Source organism: Lactuca sativa, chromosome 6, assembly GCF_002870075.4.
Source record: "Lactuca sativa cultivar Salinas chromosome 6, Lsat_Salinas_v11, whole genome shotgun sequence".
NCBI classification, from domain to species: Eukaryota; Viridiplantae; Streptophyta; class Magnoliopsida; order Asterales; family Asteraceae; genus Lactuca; species Lactuca sativa.
The window spans coordinates 147573967-147593283 of NC_056628.2; positions in this window are offsets into that span (position 1 = coordinate 147573967).

A 19317-nucleotide genomic window follows, 5' to 3' on the forward strand; every position below is an offset into this window, starting at 1 on the left:
AGAGACCAATTAAGACCAATTGTGAGAAATGTTTATCTTGATAAGAATCCACACTAACTCTTTAATATTTTTTTGTCAAGGAATGGTTCTTGACAAGAGAATCTCATATGTCTAGAGGAAAGTGGGAGTCTTAAAGATCTTGGAAAAGTTTCAAGAACTAATCAAGAATAAAACCTATTGTTTAATCGCTAGCACACAACTTGAGGTTTGTAACCCATTGTGTTGACAGATTTCTATTGTTGTGCCCATTCCGGTTTAAGTTCACTATGCTTGTGTGTTCTACAAGTTCTCAATTGTTTGCATAACAAACGTGAAGAAATGGTAGGCCTTTGTACTGTCAGGTGGCAAGAAAATGAGATTGGGCAAATTCAGTCCATATGAGTTTGGATTTGTCACTAACCTTGTCTTGTGATTATGGTTATGACAAATTCACATGGATAAGAACACATACACCATAAAACCTAAGTGTGATAAGGTTTCTCTCCGATTCATGAAAATGATGGTAAGGAAACTCTTTCACTAAGTAGATTTTGAGAGGACATCAATTGTGATATTTGCATTCTCAAAGTCATTAGTGGAGCGCGTGTGGTTAACCGGCACATTAACATAGACTTGTAAGAATGGAAAAAGGTCTAAACATTATGATTACTACACCCATCTTCACAATTGTTTAGACACACATGTGAGCTATCTAAGGAAAGGCGTATGTTTTTGATAAATTCTTACCAAAGCATCTCGTATCAGAAAACTGAACTTTGGTAAGAAATTCAATAAAGTATTGATTTCTAGAAGTCCAGCTGATTTCTGGGTACATGTCAAAGCTAGTGAGAGCATAAGTGTTATGCTAGTAAGATAATAATCTTTATGCTAGTGGGAGCATGATTATTATGTTACGCGTTGCAAGTTAGCAATGCCAAGGGCATTCCACATGATCCTCAACGAAGGCCAAGGGCATTCCACATGATCCTCAACGAAGCAGAGAACAACGTAAGGAATCGAGGATAAGGACTTCATATCCGAAGGTTGGGTTATGCAATAGCCATAGTATCGTTTGATATAGCCTATAGGAGGCATAGTCTAGGGTGAACTTGAACACCTATGTAACCGTTTCAAGGAATAATATAAAACCTTCGTTTTGTTATCTGGTGTGTTAAGTTGTTATGCGATTTACTTGTATGGTGACTTGGAAAACTACGAGACAATACTTGGGACGAGTATGAGTAGGTGTGAATGGTAGTAGAGGCCTATACTACCGGAAGCACATGACTCATACTTGGATTAGGGAAAGTTACAAAGTTACCAAGAAGCTAGTAATTGATTCCATTTTATTCAAGTATGTCGTTACTATCATTTCGGTAATGACTAAGAAGATGATTGTTATTCCGAACCTAGTGGTCATATCAAATCGAGTCCGACAAAGACGAGTATGTTACATGGTTCAGAGAACCAAGTTTGATGTAGCATCTGACTTAAACTAGAAGAATGAAATCAAAGTGGTCAATAGAAGTATCGCGCTCGTTGTTAAAGAAGTTGGTAGCTAGAAATGCTACATGTTAAAATGTGATTATATCACATTAGAACATGAAGGAAGTATATTCCATTCCGGAATTTGGCTCTAAAGACCTGATTCTAAGCGTTGCAACATACAATGAGAGGTCGTTAGAACGTGACCCATCAGTCTATTGTGGAAATCAAACAACTTTTCTTAAGTTTGTTAAGAAGAAGAAGAAGGAGTCTCTGATAAAGATCAATATTGTGACATGAAGGTCATGATTTAAAATCTAACATGATATAGATCGAGCACCACCTGCGGTCAAGAAGTCTAAGAGTTAGATACTCATTCAGAGGAACATAAAAGTTACGATTAGTACCTAGGATGAAGAGATAACATATGGATCATTATACAACCCTTTTTCGTTGATGATTCTGGGACGTAATCATCCTAAGGAGGAGATAATTGTAATGCCCGCAGATTCAGGCTAGTCAGTTTAGAGACAATAAGTGTCGAAAATGATCTCTTGATAGAAGTTTATTTAGAAGGAATAGTCTTAATAAAGTTGTAGCATATGTTACAAGGTTTCCGTATATATAAAGAACGCCGAAATCTGAGTTATAACGAAGAAGTTATTGCCCGTCGAAGTTTCGCGACGGAATCAGAACGACACTTCGCGACGCAAACAGTGAATTTACGATAGAGTGCTTTTTAGCCTTAGTGATCTAAAAAAAGTTTTAGTATACGTTAAACCGAGAGCTTGCATAAAAAGAACGCCCAAATCTGACTTCGTATGAGGAAGTTTTGATTTTTCTAAGATTTGGCCTACGAATGCACAACCTGGAATTCGAATTTTAGATCAAGCTGTTTTTCACCAACGCAACCTAAATGAAAGTTGAACATCTCATTATTATCAGCGCAACGATAAAAAGACTGACAAAAACGGAGCCCGTATGTAGAAGTTATGAATTTTACGCGGTCATTTAACAGTATAATCTCCTCCTACTGTTAAATTTAAGATCGGTCGAGAATTAGCCGACGAATTCAAAATGAACATTGTAGATCTTATTTTTACCTACGCATGGATATAAATAACGTCGAAGACGGAACTCGTATACGAAATTTTCGAGGTTTAGAAGTCGGCAGAGTGCTGCTGCAAAAGGGGCGACGTCCCACAATCTTGGCCATTGCTTTCTCCCCAGGCTTCCCATTAGACGGTTACATATGACACAAATTTCAGCCATATTTTACCCTATAAATACAACCCCTTCTGATCTTATTTCTTCACACCTCCACCCTTCCCTCTCTAAACATCCCAATACTCCCCTAGCGCTAGAAGAAAGCCCCGAAGCGCTCGACGGCTCCGAGAAGAAGAGATTTCGGCTTGGAAGTTTTGCCCCTGCAGAGCCCGACTTCTAGCCAAACCCCTTGTAGGTAAGATGCGCCTACCCTATTTTAAATATAGCATTTATTTTAATATAATAATGTTATTATGACCTTATAATAAATAATTGGGCTATTATTATGAGTTATATAAGTGTCGTTATAATATCTTTTTAACCACTCGCGATATGAGAAATCATGTTTGAAGGGCCGCTTGGGTTGTTGGATTTCAGAAGTGTTATATGCCAAAATGGTCCTACCCTCCGGTGTTTCATGTATGACCCCTATCTGTACATAGTGGGTGAAAAGTATTGTTTTAACGCTTATATAATAGTAATAATATTTAGACTATTTAATTAGTCTCTGTGAATAATAGACTAAACCCTAGTTGTAATGATACTAGGTTTTGTCGAAGGAAATTGTTTAAGAGTAACGAAGTGTTGTCCAAGTGCCGAGTCACCACCTAATCAGGTGAGTGCATAGTTACTTTCATCTTACACATAGATATGAAGTATTTTATATAAATTACGTGCTATGTGTGCATATAACATGTATACTTGCTATCTATGTTAGATGAACGATTTAATACATGTTTTAAATGATTTAACCTGTATATATGTATTTTATATCTACAAAATACGTTGGGTAAAAAGATGGGTAGATTAGAGATGAGATAAATGATGAGCGATAAAAGATGAAATGAATGATGAACGATGTTATATGAGTGGTAATACATTGTGAGAAGCGATGAGCCAAAACGATGAGCCAAAATGATGACCCAAGTGACGACCCCGTCATCTAGCAGAGTGTGGATGACAACCACGGACTATTCTAGATATTCCAGTGGAACACTAGCAGGCTCGTAACCTGTAGGTGTTGTGAATGATGTGTTCACCCGGTATACTCTAAAAACCCATTGACATGTATAACGAGTGGACTCTCGGAAACGATACAGTCAGTAAACAAGGTGACCCTGGCGACTATGCAGACTTCGTGCCTATTTTATAAGCCGTGGCAACAATGGACTTCATGCCTATTCCTTAAGATAATCCTTAGGAAGGAATGAACGAGTAATAGTTGGTTCTTAGGGTAGATCCTTAAGAGTAAAGAAGATAATGGGGATAGGTAAATGGGTTGAGTGTTTGATGTTTAAACATAATAATTATATTATTATGGGTTGAAAACCCTATGTACTCACTAGATTTCCCAACCTGACCCATTTAAACTTATTCGTATCACAGGTGTCGATACGAAGCTACTTTACACTGAGAGATTTAAAAGAGATGTAGATCACTAGTGCAAATGAAAGTAAGTTATGTTTATGCTTATGTTTCTGTATTAACGATGACATCCCTAGGTTTTAAAAGGAATAAAATACATTTCTTCGGAAATGCTTTAATAATACATTTATCATGTTTTTCTGGGAAAAATTCCACAACATTTTTATTAAAAGAGTTACTCTGATTTTTATAAAGCATAAACAATATCGGTCTTTTCTGGAAGTGAAAATGAGGATGTCACACAATTCATATTACCTGTTTGTCTATCTGGGTTTGTATGCATAACCAATCCGTTCTTATCTGTAGCGTATATTCCAACAACAACAGTTAAACCTAATACATATTTATTGCTAAATTTTTTATGAAGAACCCATGAATACCAACACCTTGCTTTGATTTTATACACAAAACAATTAAAGATGAAGAAATCAAAACCTCTGCACTACATGTTACACAAAATAATCAAGACCATTGCTTACCTGATGTTGCATATATGGAAGTCACTTCTTCTTCATTTTCATTCCAACGAACATCACCACCACTTCTTCCCTACCTGTTACAACCGAGACACAAATCCAAATGCTCAGACGTCCTAACTTCCGCCTTCAATCTTGCAAAAAACAAAATCACAATTGAAGTGAGTTTGAATTGAAGCTGAATCGGAGTTGATTTTAATCATTGGACCGTTGATGTGATTCCCTACGAGATTCAAGACACGTAAATTCTTGAATTGGGATACTGAATTTGGTATCTCGCTAAATATTTGATTAAACCCCAACTTGAGAACTCGGAGGCTTTTTAGACCAGTGAAGTGAGACTATAAGTTGTCGTGAATCGAATTACCTTCAAGATCAATCACTTCTAATTTCTCTATATCCCAAATTCCAGAAGGGATTTCACCACTCAAATCGTTGAAAAGAAGACATAAAAGAATTGAAGGTAGCCCGACAGTGGGTTGCACCTATATATATTCAACTGTTGAGCAGGGGTTGTTCAATCAAGTAAGAAAGGTGGGGGAGAACGAGATGCAAAGTGGGGAAGAAAGAGATGCAAAGAAGAGATATGAAACAATTAAAAGTTCATCGTACATCGTTGGTGGGATAATAGATGAAGGAAAAACTTATTCTATTAAAGGGAAACTAGCCCTTTTGAGAATCAAACCCGACTAAGCTTTGGGGTAGCCGACTCCTTTGACCTGGTGGGTTTTTTAGAGTTAGCCGAGCCGATTTGGTCTGATTTGGAGTCCGAGTTGGTCCAATTTAGTACGATTAGGACCGAATTTGATCGTTATTGATCAAAAGTGATTAGTTAACCCTCTAACACTTATTCGTAGGCGGTTGGAGACTGCCAAACGTTTAGGCGCCCATTAATCAGCCGCCTAGACCGATTTTTGCAATACTAACCATCATCTGCTTCCCTAGTCGTTGGTAGTTCTTTCGTCTCTCTAGTTGTCGCCTCTGTTATCGATCACAACCTGTTTCTCTATAGCTGGCAACTACCTCTACCTCCTTGCCTGTCCTCTCTTTCTCCTCCATTACTATATTGTTGCCATTTCACTGCCCTTCACCCTCGTTACATAATTCACAACTCCACCGTCGTTACCTCGCCTCCTCTCCTGCATCATGATGCCACTACTATCCCACCCTCGATGTCGACAGTGGGGACAAGAACTAGGAGAACATTTCCAAAAGAAAATAAAGATTGAGAAAATTGAATAATATGTCAAGTGAGCAAGAAAGTTACCAAGAAACTTGAAGATATAAGTTGAAATTACAATTTCTTTTTGTTTTGTTTCCGATTTTATATCTAAATTTTTAGGTATCTATAAAAACATATAATTAAAAACGCATAGACAACCATTCATTTATTCATAGGACCAAGTTGGTTCTCATGTATACATATAAATCAAACATCGCTACAATAACACTCAACACTCTCAATATGTTCTAATACCAAAGATTCAACATATTACAACTGAGAACAACGAAAAACATGAAATCCTAATAGAAAACCATAATTCTAGAGAGAAGAATTGAGAGGGAACTGAGCGTGGTGTATATGTGTTTCTTTTTGAATGCCGAATCAAGTTGTAAATCTCCATCATATAATCGGGTCAAAAAGATCCGCATGTTTTTTAACCCGAATGACTTCCAATGAAATGAGCTGCAACCCTAAACTAACTGCATCTATAGACAGACTACCCAAAAGCAAAATATAATACGAAAAAACAGTTTAAAAATATTTTACCTTTTGAACCCTGCCCTTTCTCAACAATGTTAAGTTTGTAACACTTAATATATTTTCAACAGTATCTGATGTTGAACGTAGGTATGCTTTTGTTTTGAATTTATTTACTGCAATTTTGGTTTTTATATTTTGGTGCGGACAGTAGGAAGTAATGGGTGATGCATGGAAGAAGGTGGGTGATGGGTGGGCAGTGGGTACCTTTGTTTTTAATTTTATGGTGGTGTTGGTTAATTTTTAAAAATGGTTAAAAAATTTAAAAATACAAATTAGGGATAAAATAATTATTTTATACGTTTTTAATAGAGAGTGATTAACTTAAAAGACAACCGTGATGAAATTTAAAACCACAAAAACCAACTACATTAATTTTTCAAAACTATAGATTATTACCAACCATATTACCATAAGGACCAAAACTGTAATTTACTCTTAAATTTAATATATTAAATTTAACATTTTGTGGGTGGTTGTGGTAATTAGGTTACATCCTTTGCTATTTGAATGATCTCATCCTACCAAGAGAATTAGGAGCAGAGGTTCAGAATTTTTTGGATTTATTTTGTAGCCAAGCGTTTGTTGTCTTGTACTTGAAACTGTCCTTTATATTATTTTATTTGGATAATATATACATATTCAATTTTTAAATTGTGAATAAAGAAGGAATTAGTTATAATTAATGTTTAGATTCATTTTAAACAATATAAGTTAGGTCACCTTTGTATTATGGTCAATGAGTAGCCTAGCCATCTTCGTTCTTTTGATTTCTGATCTTTATTGTAGATACATATTTTGTATTATTATTATTATTATTATTATTATTATTATTATTTTCATGTTTTTGTTTTTTTGTTTACGATAACTTACTCTTTTGTGTTGGCCTCGTTTACATGTTCTTAGATCTATATGAGAGTACAAAGATTTGTTATTCATGTTTTTTTTGTCAACTCATTTTTACTTATGGTCTACTTGTTTGCCTCATTTACATGTTTGGCACACATATCCAAGACTATTAATTATGTGAACCATCAGTGGCAATATCCATCTTTCATGTCATATCTCAATAGTGTATCTCATATTGGAGCAAAGTAGTCCCTTATATATCTATATATATATGTGAGGAGTTTTTGTTCTCTCAACAAGAGATTTTTTGAAAAATCAATTGTTAGACTCCACATATATCTTACATGATATTAAAGTTGACGTCCAGATACACATGGCTTAACATATCATTGTCTGACCTCATCAGGCAACCGTCTTTGAAGGATAATATTAGTGTATCACATATTAATACAACATGGTCCCTTATCTTTATATATATCGGGTTCTTCTTTTTCTCTACAATAACTCTTTTGAAAAGATAATCTTGAACTTCACGTATATATGTATTACAAATAAATGAGATTTTTGGGGCATGTCTTGTTACAACAAGGTCACATTTGCGAGCACCTTTTCTTATCTTTAAACATTAACCGCAAACATCGATTTCGGGATATTTATGCACTTAAAAATATATTGGCATTTTGAATTAGAGGCTTCATACAATCATACTTCATGGAAAAACATACCAGCGTCGAATTCCGTCTAAAACTTCAACATGTAATGTTAAAAAAAAATTAGCTACATGCCAAAATCTACATATTTAAAAGCATATAATCTGATTATATTATCTTGCATTTATTATCCATATTTCTATACAAATATAAGAATATACACATAGTGCAAACATATGATTAGCTTCTTTTCGAGTATGAGAGACTACGTGTGTGAGAATGTGCCAGGTCTATGCATGCATGGACTTAGCCAACATGAAAAGTGATGATATCGTGAGCAAATATGTAAGGACGAAATCGAGTCATATAAACAAAATAATTGGAATTAATTGGATATAGATTACCCTATTATTAGCAATGCCTTAGATTACACTAATTATATAATTAGAGATATTTGTTTTGGGTATGGAAGAACTTATCATGAAAGTAAGGTTGTCGTGACTTTTTACGGTTGCCTTATTTGAATGGTCCATAGGAATTGACGATTCCTGTTGCGGTTGATTGTCCGATACACTACACCCACTAACGTTTCAAATATCTAAAGCCTTCAAGATTTGAAGATACTTTGAATATAATTGGTCGACCTTTCTTTTAATCGCTACACTACACGGATTGACTTCTGAATTCGGTTAGGACTCGGCAAATCCAAAATATATTCGGCAAACACTGCATCACGAATTTCACATGTCGAGTTTTGTGGCTAACTCGGCAAGTGTGTTCCGATAAGCAAGAAAGAAATTCTTTTTTCAGATTTTAAAAATAATATCGTTTTATTCAAATTTATTAATGTTTTTTTTCTTAAGAAATTCAAAATTTTAACCATTTTCAAACTTTACAAATACCAACGTACCTTATTTTATAACACACTACAATTTTCAATTTTTTCACTCAAACACTCGTTCATATTTTGTGAAAAAAATGGTTTTCTCTAATTCCGCATCCAACCAAAACACTCCAAGAATGAGCAAAAAAAATACCAAAAAAACAACTACTTTAAACCCTTCATCACCTATCTTCGTCCAAAATCAAATTGGTCGCCCTATTTATCCACTTCTTAGGTCCCGTTTGATACGCATCTTTTCAGATCCAAACTGTTTGATTTACACAAAAAAATAAGTCTTTTCCGGTAATATATGTCTTTCCCAAAAAGCCTCAAAATCATATCTTTTTGGTTGAATTGGCTGAAAAGATAATTACACACCAAACTTTGTCTCTTTCTTGCTTTCTTCGATTATTAATTTTTTTTAAATAACTTTTTTAAAATTTATTTTTTATTGAATTATTACTTTTTTTCATCATTCAGCATAGTCAATCAGAAAACTTTCCCAAACAACACTTTACCAGACAACACTTTCCAGACATAAACTATCAAACGGGACCTTAGTTACCATTATCCTGGTATATACTCCACTCAATATCCTATTCATACTCAACTCCAATTTCAATCTCAATCTCAATCGCAACCCCCATCCCATTCCAATCTCAAATGTAATCTTAACCGAAATTTGGATTCAATCCATTTGACAACCTTCTTAACTCTTAATTTCAATCCCAATTTCAAACCCGAAGCCAATTCCATACTCACTCTCAACCCAAAATCGTATCCGAAACAAATTTCGAACATGAAGAGATTCAACCTCAACTGGAACCCAAAAAAAAGACACCTTCCAGGAATTAGACACCAAAGAAAGAAGTGGTGTTGGCTCGTGTGTGGGTAGATGTTTCGGAAGACCCAAAAGTCAGGAACAACCAAGATGTGCCAATTTTTTTACTAGAAAGTTAGTAGGCGTTTTCTCTCAGAAATGAAGCGTGGAAACTACAAAAAAAAAAAATCAAGTTTATTCAAAGTAGAGGAACACCAACAAATTTTTCATGGAATTTAATGAAATATTTGTGCATGTGAAGCGGTAGTGGCAAAGTGGTGTAAATGATGAAACAATATTGCAGAAAGCTCTAACACTTTATCGGACTGATAAGAGGCGCCTTTCAAATTTCGTCATTTTTGGAATCTTATGAAGGAGTCGAAAAAGTGGTAAGATATCCAAACTTCGTAATTGTTCATGGGTGCTTCTAAAAAAACCAAAACATCTGAAACCACTTATAGCCAATCGTCGGATGCGCAAGTCAGGATTTACCTCAACCAAGATGAGCCTATTGAGGTTCGAAGGACTAGTCATCCGATGAGAAGAGACCAAGGAAAACGAAAGTGTAAATGGATTGAAAGTGGTTAGAGTGACATCGAAAAAAATGTCCAGGATAGACAACCTGAAAACTACTTTAAAGCAATGCTTGAGTGTTGAACAGGAGAAGGATTTCATGACTTGCAAGCCATCATCATTTAAGAGGAAAGAAGATGCCATAGGAGCCCTGGATTGGATATCGGAGATAGAGTCGGCCTTCATAACTTGTGGATGCACAGGCAACCTACAAACCGCCTATGTTGTGTTGCAGTTCAATGGTACAACACTTCATTGGTGGAACACATTAGGGAAGATTGTGAGCCCAAACATGTCACTGCAGCTGACATGGGGCAAACTCTTGACCCATTTCAAAAGGAAGTTTAGTTCTGCTAAGAAAATGTTGGAACTGGAGAATCAATTCCTGGATTTGAGGAAGGGAAGCAAGTTAGTGGATAAGTACGCCAACACCTTCACTGATAAAATGGCCTACGACTTGTTCCGAACTAACTAACCAAGATTGGTAGGTATGCAAAGGGGATACTTTGGGAATACATTGTGCCGATTAAGTAGACACATACATTTGAGACGATCGTCTGGATCGCAAAGTCTATCGAAGGGATGAAGAAAAGGGCAGTCGACAAAATCGAAATCAGTAAAAAGAGGACAGTTGAGGGAAGCAACAACAACGAAAACGGCAAGAAAAATAAGTATTCGAAGCCAAGCAACGGTTCTTAAAGCAACCAGGAAGGGAAGTGGTGCGACAATTTCAATAAGAGGCATTCTGGCGACGATGTCGTCTGCTACAAATGCAATAAGTCGAGGCATATCTCTACAATGTAACAACGTAAATTTTCAAAAAAAATTTCATTTAATATCATATAAATCCTCATGACACATTTTTTTAAAATCTCATTTGTTCAATTCACAAAACATAACTCCATGTTTTAGTAATTAATAATCCAGGATCCTCATAACTCTTTCTCTGGTGTGGACAATCAACCGGTGTCGTCCCGTGATCCTGAGAACCTGAAACACATAACACGGTAAACACGAAGCTTAATGAGTTCCCCAAGATACCACATAAAACACATATTAGCCACTCGAGGCTATAACTCTATGGACCCTATGGTCCTAACTCTATGGACCCTCAGGTCCTAACTCTGTGGACCTTTCGGTCATAACTTTGTATACTCTAGAACACAAACACAACATAAATCACATAGAAATAATGCAGTGGATCACATCACATAAATAGCATGCAAAATACTCTGTCACATAACTCTACTTACCACTCTAGGTAAAGTATAGTGAGAAGACTCATTGGCAAGCAGAAAGCAACTATCCTCACACTTGAATCTCGAACTCGCCACCGCCTAACACATAGGATGAATATCTCTTATAATAACTCTTTTTCACGACTCAGATAATCGAAGGCGGTTCCTTCTCTTTCTAACTCCCTAAAGTGGGTAAAAGACCATTTTACCCTTCCAAGGCCTCTATTACTTATGTTGACCAAAACCCCAAAGTCAACAGAATTCAAGCTAAAGTCAATAGTCTACATTTCACCCTACTCGTCGAGTGCACCCATGCGAATCGTCGAGTCCCCTCACATCAACTGAACTCTACCTAGGACTCACTCAGATCGTCGAGTTGACTCCCAACTCGGCGAGCCAACATTAGGTTAATACTACTCGGTCAAACCCGCTACGACTCGTCGAGTCACCCATGGACTCGGCGAGTTAGTTCCCACAAATTTCTCATTCAGCCATTTGAGGTCAGATCTGTAACCCAAAATCATAGATCTAACCTCCTACAACCCAAAAGTCATGCAAAGGTTTGAACTTGAGGCTCATGCATGGTGTATTTTGCTCTATACACCATTTTGACTCCATTGAAGCTCCATAGCTTCAAAGCTCTAAGGTTACTCACTCATGGCTGCCTACTTTCTGGATCTTTGGAGCTCACAAGGTCCAGATCTACAATTGACTCGAAAAAGGGTTTGGATGCACCCAAAACCCCATCAATATGGATACAAGCCCAATTTTACAACCAAGGAAATCTACTCAAACACAAGGGAGGCAAGAGTTGTACCAGATCTCAAGCTTGAAATCAAGATGAGACTGATCCACCAACTCTCCTCTAAGACCCTTGCAACTCCCTTGATCTTCTTCTCAAAGAAATGACCTCCAAGAAGCCTCTTTCCTCTCTAGCTCATAAATAACTCTAGGGTTTCTCTCAAGGGACGAAAACACTGTTGGGAAGGGGCCAAGGAGGCTATAAGTGCCTTTAAATAGGTCCCAAACCCCGGAGATTAGGGTTTCTCTGCCCAACACCTACTCATCGAGTCCACTCATTATATCCCAGGGAGAAACCCGACTCGACTCAACGAGTTCGACCCTTAACCCGCCGAGTCTCTCCTTTAATCACAATATTAACCTACATCATAATACCTCTGAAAATCCAGATGTTACAATTCTCCCCCACTTGAATTAGATTTCGCCCTCAAAATCACTCTATAACCACACAAAGTTCGTCAACACGAAAGACACCACCGGAAGGATCTCTAACTACACCGATATCTTTCTCAATGGACACCTGAAACCACATAGAAACTCCCAAGTCCCAAAACTAAACCAACTCTTCGGCCGCTAGTATACTCTTTGCTAATATCTTGAAACTCTAGTGGCTTGACTCGCCGCCAGACCACCCACTCAAGCCATCACCATGATATTCGCTCCTCGAATGTCAACCCTAATAACCCACTGATCCTCTGATTCTCACAAGACCGAATCCAACAATCGGATACTGCTCACTCATACCAACATGCTAAAAGATCCGAATCACGCCCCAAGAAACGGAAGGGTCCACATCTCACTAGGGCTCATACACTAAACCGCTATCAGAACCCATCCGAACACAGAATCCTTAACACTCTACCCTCAGACACAGAATCCTTAACACTCTCACCGACTTCCTTCTCACAACAACAATCTTGGCTCGGTGACACACAAGTCACGAAGCACTCTTTACCCCAACGAATACCACAAACCCACTAACTCATTTCACCCTCGACCTCTGTCGAACACCACTCCTTAGATACATGCGCCTCGCGGTACCTCCCGTACCCGAGTGTTGACCTACATAGGTCTAAGACATTAGCTGATAAACCATACCTTTCAACTTGGGACCCATCTCAGAATCTAGAATCTCATCTCACCTACTCAAAGCACCACTAGGGCAAACTCAAAATCGAGATTCTGGTCCGAACCAGAATTCGAACCACTCGTCCTTATGAACCACTCAACTCATGACTCATGACCCGCAACCCATGCGTACATCACTTCCTTAATTCCTTCTGATTGTGATAATCACACCTTAACTCAGTATATAACGATCCCTGATGATTATGGACACCACACTCTCATTCCTGGTCTGACCACCAAGTCCCTAAAAACTCAATAGTAAGGCTACCCAAGCATAACACTCCTCTGCGTCATGCTCTGACTTCCGAATAATACAGCTTCCTGTAGTATCATGATACCCTCTGGCTGACTAGTGAATACTACGGCTCCCTGTAGTATCACAACACCCTCTTGCTGACTAGTGAATACTACGACTCCCCGCAGTATCACAACACCCTCTCCCTGACTAGTGAGTACTACGGCTCCCTGCAGTATCACAATACCTTCTCGTTGACTAGTGACTACTATGGCTCCCCACAATATCACAACACCCTCTCGCTGAGTAGTGAGTACTACGGCTCCCCGCAGTATCACAACACCCTCTCGCTGACTAGTGAAAACTACGGCTCCCCGCAATATCACAACACCTTCTCGCTGACTAGTGAGTACTACGGCTCCCCGAGTATCACAACACCCTCTCGTTGACTAGTGAGTACTACGGCTCCCTGAGTATCACCACACCCTCTCGCTGACTAGCAGCGCTTTCTCTTATCATCCCACAGTCTCATACTCACGTTAACACCACACTGCGTCCTCTAACTCATGCTCCACGGACTAACATAGATAAGTACCCACACTCATCCAAATTATGCATCATAATATCTAACGACAACCGCTATAACAAAACACCTTTCCCTGATGCAATCCACCTTCTTAAATGAACCCTCTTGATGTCAATACCTGAAGGGCTCCCACTGGAACCGTAGATACATGATTCACCACTTGTCGCCTCAAACTCAAGACTCTAAAAACAATAATTCGGAATTTAGGGCATCATACTCGGATACCCCTGAACACCATCACAGAACAGCACGATATCCTGCCTCAATCACGGATCCCATACTTACGGCATCATACACGGATACCTCAAATCATTCCCTCAGGATATCATATCTATCCTTCATTTCACACAACGTGCAACTTCGGAGTATCCAAACTCTCAAATGAAACACTGATGAATCCACAATGACTCGGAACATGATGAAAACCATCCGAAACTCCCTCCTCTATTGCTCAAAACTCATGCAAGAATACACTAACCGACCCCGAGGTTGGTTGTCTAATTTCACATCTGCTCTTCCCAAACTACATATAACAACCTATACATTGGACCGAAATTTCCCAACCGCAAAACTAACCTTACAAGCCAAACCACCTCGAAGAATTTCTAACCACTACAAGTTCCCTGACCAATGGGCACCGGCCATGGAGACACTCATCCTTTCATGAGCACGAGCCTCATGCATAAACTTTAACCACCAATAACGCTAGTATTCTGAATCTGTACCACAGGTCTCTATATCCAGTTCTCTAACCTCTCTTAAACCAACCTCTAATTCTCTCCATAGAATACCCGGTTCTCCCCCACTCAGGGTTTGAACCATCATCATTTGACGCACCAACAATCTATCCCATAGACGGTTCCCACCAGTAACATCACACTACTCTTGGAAGGTGCTACGCACGCTCGATGTTCTCCCGACAGAGATCAAGCAACCCCAAATAACCCCAATCTCAGATGAAATCCTCAGAACTTCCCATCATGACTGTCTCTAGTCATTCAGAAACTCACACCCTCCCATCACCGGACCTCCCCAACTGTCCAATATTAACTCTGACTCTTAGTCTAGAAATAATGAACTATCATTCTCTTCATCCTCGACTCCTCAACCAACGCTCTATCACATCACTCATCATAAGAGTAGAGACTCCACTTCCACTCTTGATACCCATCATAGACAAAAAGCCATCTCCCCGATATACTCTTCTTGATCATCCGTTACTACAACTAACACGTGCCCTACTATACTCGAGTAGGGTGTGTCTTGGTCCTTGACCATCTTAGTTCCCACCGACAGCCTGCTCATGCTATATCATTACCTCGCGGTAGACATACTGCCAAATACTTCGGTGGAAGATTGCCATCACTGCTACCCCGCAGGGCTTACCCCTAAGCTAAAAACCGAAGATCTCGACACTTCTTATGTTTCCCATAGGAAACGGAAATAGCACCACTCAGATCACAGAAGGTGACGTCTCCACTATCGGCTGATTGCTCAACTCAGGCCGCAATCCTTCATATAATACCATCTCCACTCATCTTTGAGTCTTGCGACTCAAACTGACATCTCACTAAAAATCACTCGGAAATCAACTCAAAACTCTTCTCAAGGTATGCTCTATTGAAAATTGTTCAACATGGCCCTCTGGCCCCATATTCTATCGCATCCGATCATAGAATAACCCAAACATGACATGATAACTGGAAAAAGCACAAACACTATCCATTACGAAGCATGGTACTCGAACCATGACATCACCTCTCGCTCTGCTACCGATCACGGTACCCAAAACATGACATCACCTCTCGATCTGTTACTGGTCATGGTACCCAAACCATGACATCACCTCTCGATCTGCTACTGATCATGGTACACGAACCATGACATCAAATCTCGATCTGCTACTGATCATGGTACCCGAACCATGACATCACCTCTCGATATGCTACTCAGAATGTCTGCAATACTCCCTGCACCGAGTATAGGTCCCCTGCTTTCAGTAGTACGGACCCATACTACCTGTCACATCTACCCATACTCTCTACACGGACCATCCCAGATTCCCTGAGTAGCTGCTCAACCCTCTCAATCACCAATCCCCATATGCGTACTCGCTTCCCAACGAAAAGCTCTACTCTACCAGCGTACTCTTCTGACTAAGGTCACTTCCTAGGCTCTTCCTAGGTTCTCACATTTCTCCGCCATCAGCTGTTGAAGAACTCTTAATGATGCCAGCCACCTACCTCCTGAATATCATCATATTCACTTAGTAGCTGTCTCCCATCACCGAGAGTTCTACAAAGCACGAAGCAAGCAGCATTGGGGCATTGAATAATCTCTACCAACACGAGAAACCACTATAGGTACAACTCCACTAGCACTACTCATGCTCAAAAGATATCACAAAATCAAGTAACTCTACCCCTCACGGGTGTCTAACTATTCTCGCAGTAGGTACCATAAATGCTCATCTAGGTATCTCTCCTAGATTACTTCTCTACTCACTCATGGCTGCCTACTTTCTGGATCTATGGACCTCACAAGGTCCATATCTACAATTGACTCGAAAAAGGGTTTGGATGCACCCAAAACCCCATCAATATGGATACAAGCCCAACTTTACAACCAAGGAAATCTACTTAAACACAAGGAAGGCAAGATTTGTACCAGATCTGAATCTTGAAATGAAGATGAGACTGATCCACCAACTCTCCTCTGAGACCCTTACAACTCCCTTGATCTTCTTCTCAAAGAAATGACCTCCAAGAAGCCTCTTTCCTCTCTAGCTTATAAATAACTCTAGAGTTTCTCTCAAGGGATGAAGACACTGTTGGGAAGGGGCCAAAGAGGCTATAAGTGCCTTTAAATAAGTCCCAAACCCTAGAGATTAGGGTTTCTCTGCCCAGCACCTACTCGACGAGTCCTTCCTCAGACTCGTCGAGTCCACTCATTAAATCCACGGGAGAAACCCGAATCGACTCAATGAGTTGGACCCTTAATTTGTCGAGTCTCTCCTTTAATCACAAGATTAACCTACACCATAATACCTCTGAAAATACGGAGGTTATAATTCTCCCCCACTTGAATTAGATTTCGCCCTCGAAATCACTCCGTAACCATACAAAGTTCATCAACACGAAAGATACCACCGGAAGGATCTCATACTACACCGATATCTTTCTCAATGGACACCTAAAACCACATAGAAACTCCCAAGTCCCAAAACTAAACCAACTCTTCGGCCGCTAGTATACTCTTTCCTAATATCTTGAAACTCTAGTGGCCTGACTCGCCGCCAGACCACCCACTGAAGCCATCACCATGATATTCGCTCCTTGAATGTCAACCCTGATAACCCACTGATCCTCTGATTCTCACAAGACTGAATCCAACAATCGGATACCGTTCACTCATACCAACATGCTAAAAGATCTGAATCACGCCCCAAGAAACGGAAGGGTCCACACCTCTCGCTGACTAGTCAGTACTACGGCTCCCGGCAGTATCACAACACCCTCTCGCTGACTAGTGAGTAATACGGCTCCCCGTAGTATCACAACACCCTCTTGCTGATTAGCAACGCTTTCTCTTATCATCCCACAGTCTCATACTAATGTTAACACCGCACTGCGACCTCTAACTCATGCTCCGCTGACTAACATAGATAGTTACCCACACTCATCCAAATTATGCATCATAATATCTAACGACAACCGCCATAACAAAACACCTTTCCCTGATGCAATCCACCTTCTTAAATGATCCCTCTTGATGTCAATACCCAAAGGGCTCCCACTGGAACCGTAGATACTTTATTCACCACTTGCCGCCTCAAACTCAAGACTCTAAAAATAATAATTCGGAATTCAGGGCATCATACTCGGATACCCTGGAACACCATCGCAGAACATCACGATGTCCTGCTCAATCACGAATCCCATACTTACAGCATCATACATGGATACCTCAAAGAATTCCCTTAGGATATCATAACTCTCCTTCATTTCACACAACACGCAACGTCGGAGTATCCCAACTCTCAAATGAAACACTGATGAACCGACAATGACTCGGAACATGATGACAACCATCCGAAACTCCCTCCTCTATTGCTCAAAACTCATGCAAGAATACACTAACCGAACCTGAGGTTGGTTGTCTAATTTCACATCTGCTCTTCCCAAACTACATATAACAGCCCATACATTGGACCGGAATTTCCCAACCGCCGAACTAACCTTACAAGCCAAACCAGCTCGAAGCATTTCTAACCACTACAAGTTCCCTGACCAACGGCCACCGGCCATGGAGACACTCATCCTTCCATGATCACGAGCCTCATGCATAAACTTTAACCACCAATAACGCTGGTATTTTGAATCCGTACCACAGGTCTCTATATCCAGTTCTCTAACTGCTCTTGAGCCAACCTCTGATTCTCTCCATAGAATACCTGGTTCTCCCCCACTCAGGGTTTGAACCATCATCATTTGACGCACCAACAATCTATCCCACTGACTGTTCCCACCAGTAACATTGCACATACTCTCTACACAGACCATCCCAGATTCCCTGAGTAGTTGCTCAACCCTCTCAATCACCAATCCCCATATGCGTACTCGCTTCCCAACGAAAAGCTCTACTCTGCCAGCATACTCTTCTGACTAAGGTCACTTCCTAGGCTCTTCCTAGGTTCTCACATTTCTCCGCCATCATCTGTTGAAGAACTCTTAATGATGCCAGCCACCTACCTCCTGAATATCATCATATTCACTTAGTAGTTGTCTCCCATCACCGAGAGTTCTACAAAGCACGAAGCAAGCAGCATTCGGGCATTGAATAATCTCTACCAACACGAGAAACCACTCTAGGTACAACTCCACTGGCACTACTCACGCTCAAAAGATATCACGAAATCAATTAACTCTACCCCTCACGGGTGTCTAACTATTATCGCAGTAGGTACCATAAATGCTCATCTAGGTATCTCTCCTAGATTACTTCTCTACTCGAGTCCCTTCTCTAAAAGGATTCCCATTGGATACTCTTACTCAACACATACTCGAAAGCGCATCACAGAAAACAACAACTCCTAGACTAAGGCATCACAAATCAGGCCACTCTAGTCCTAAAATATGAAATACCAAGCCTATCTCTAGCA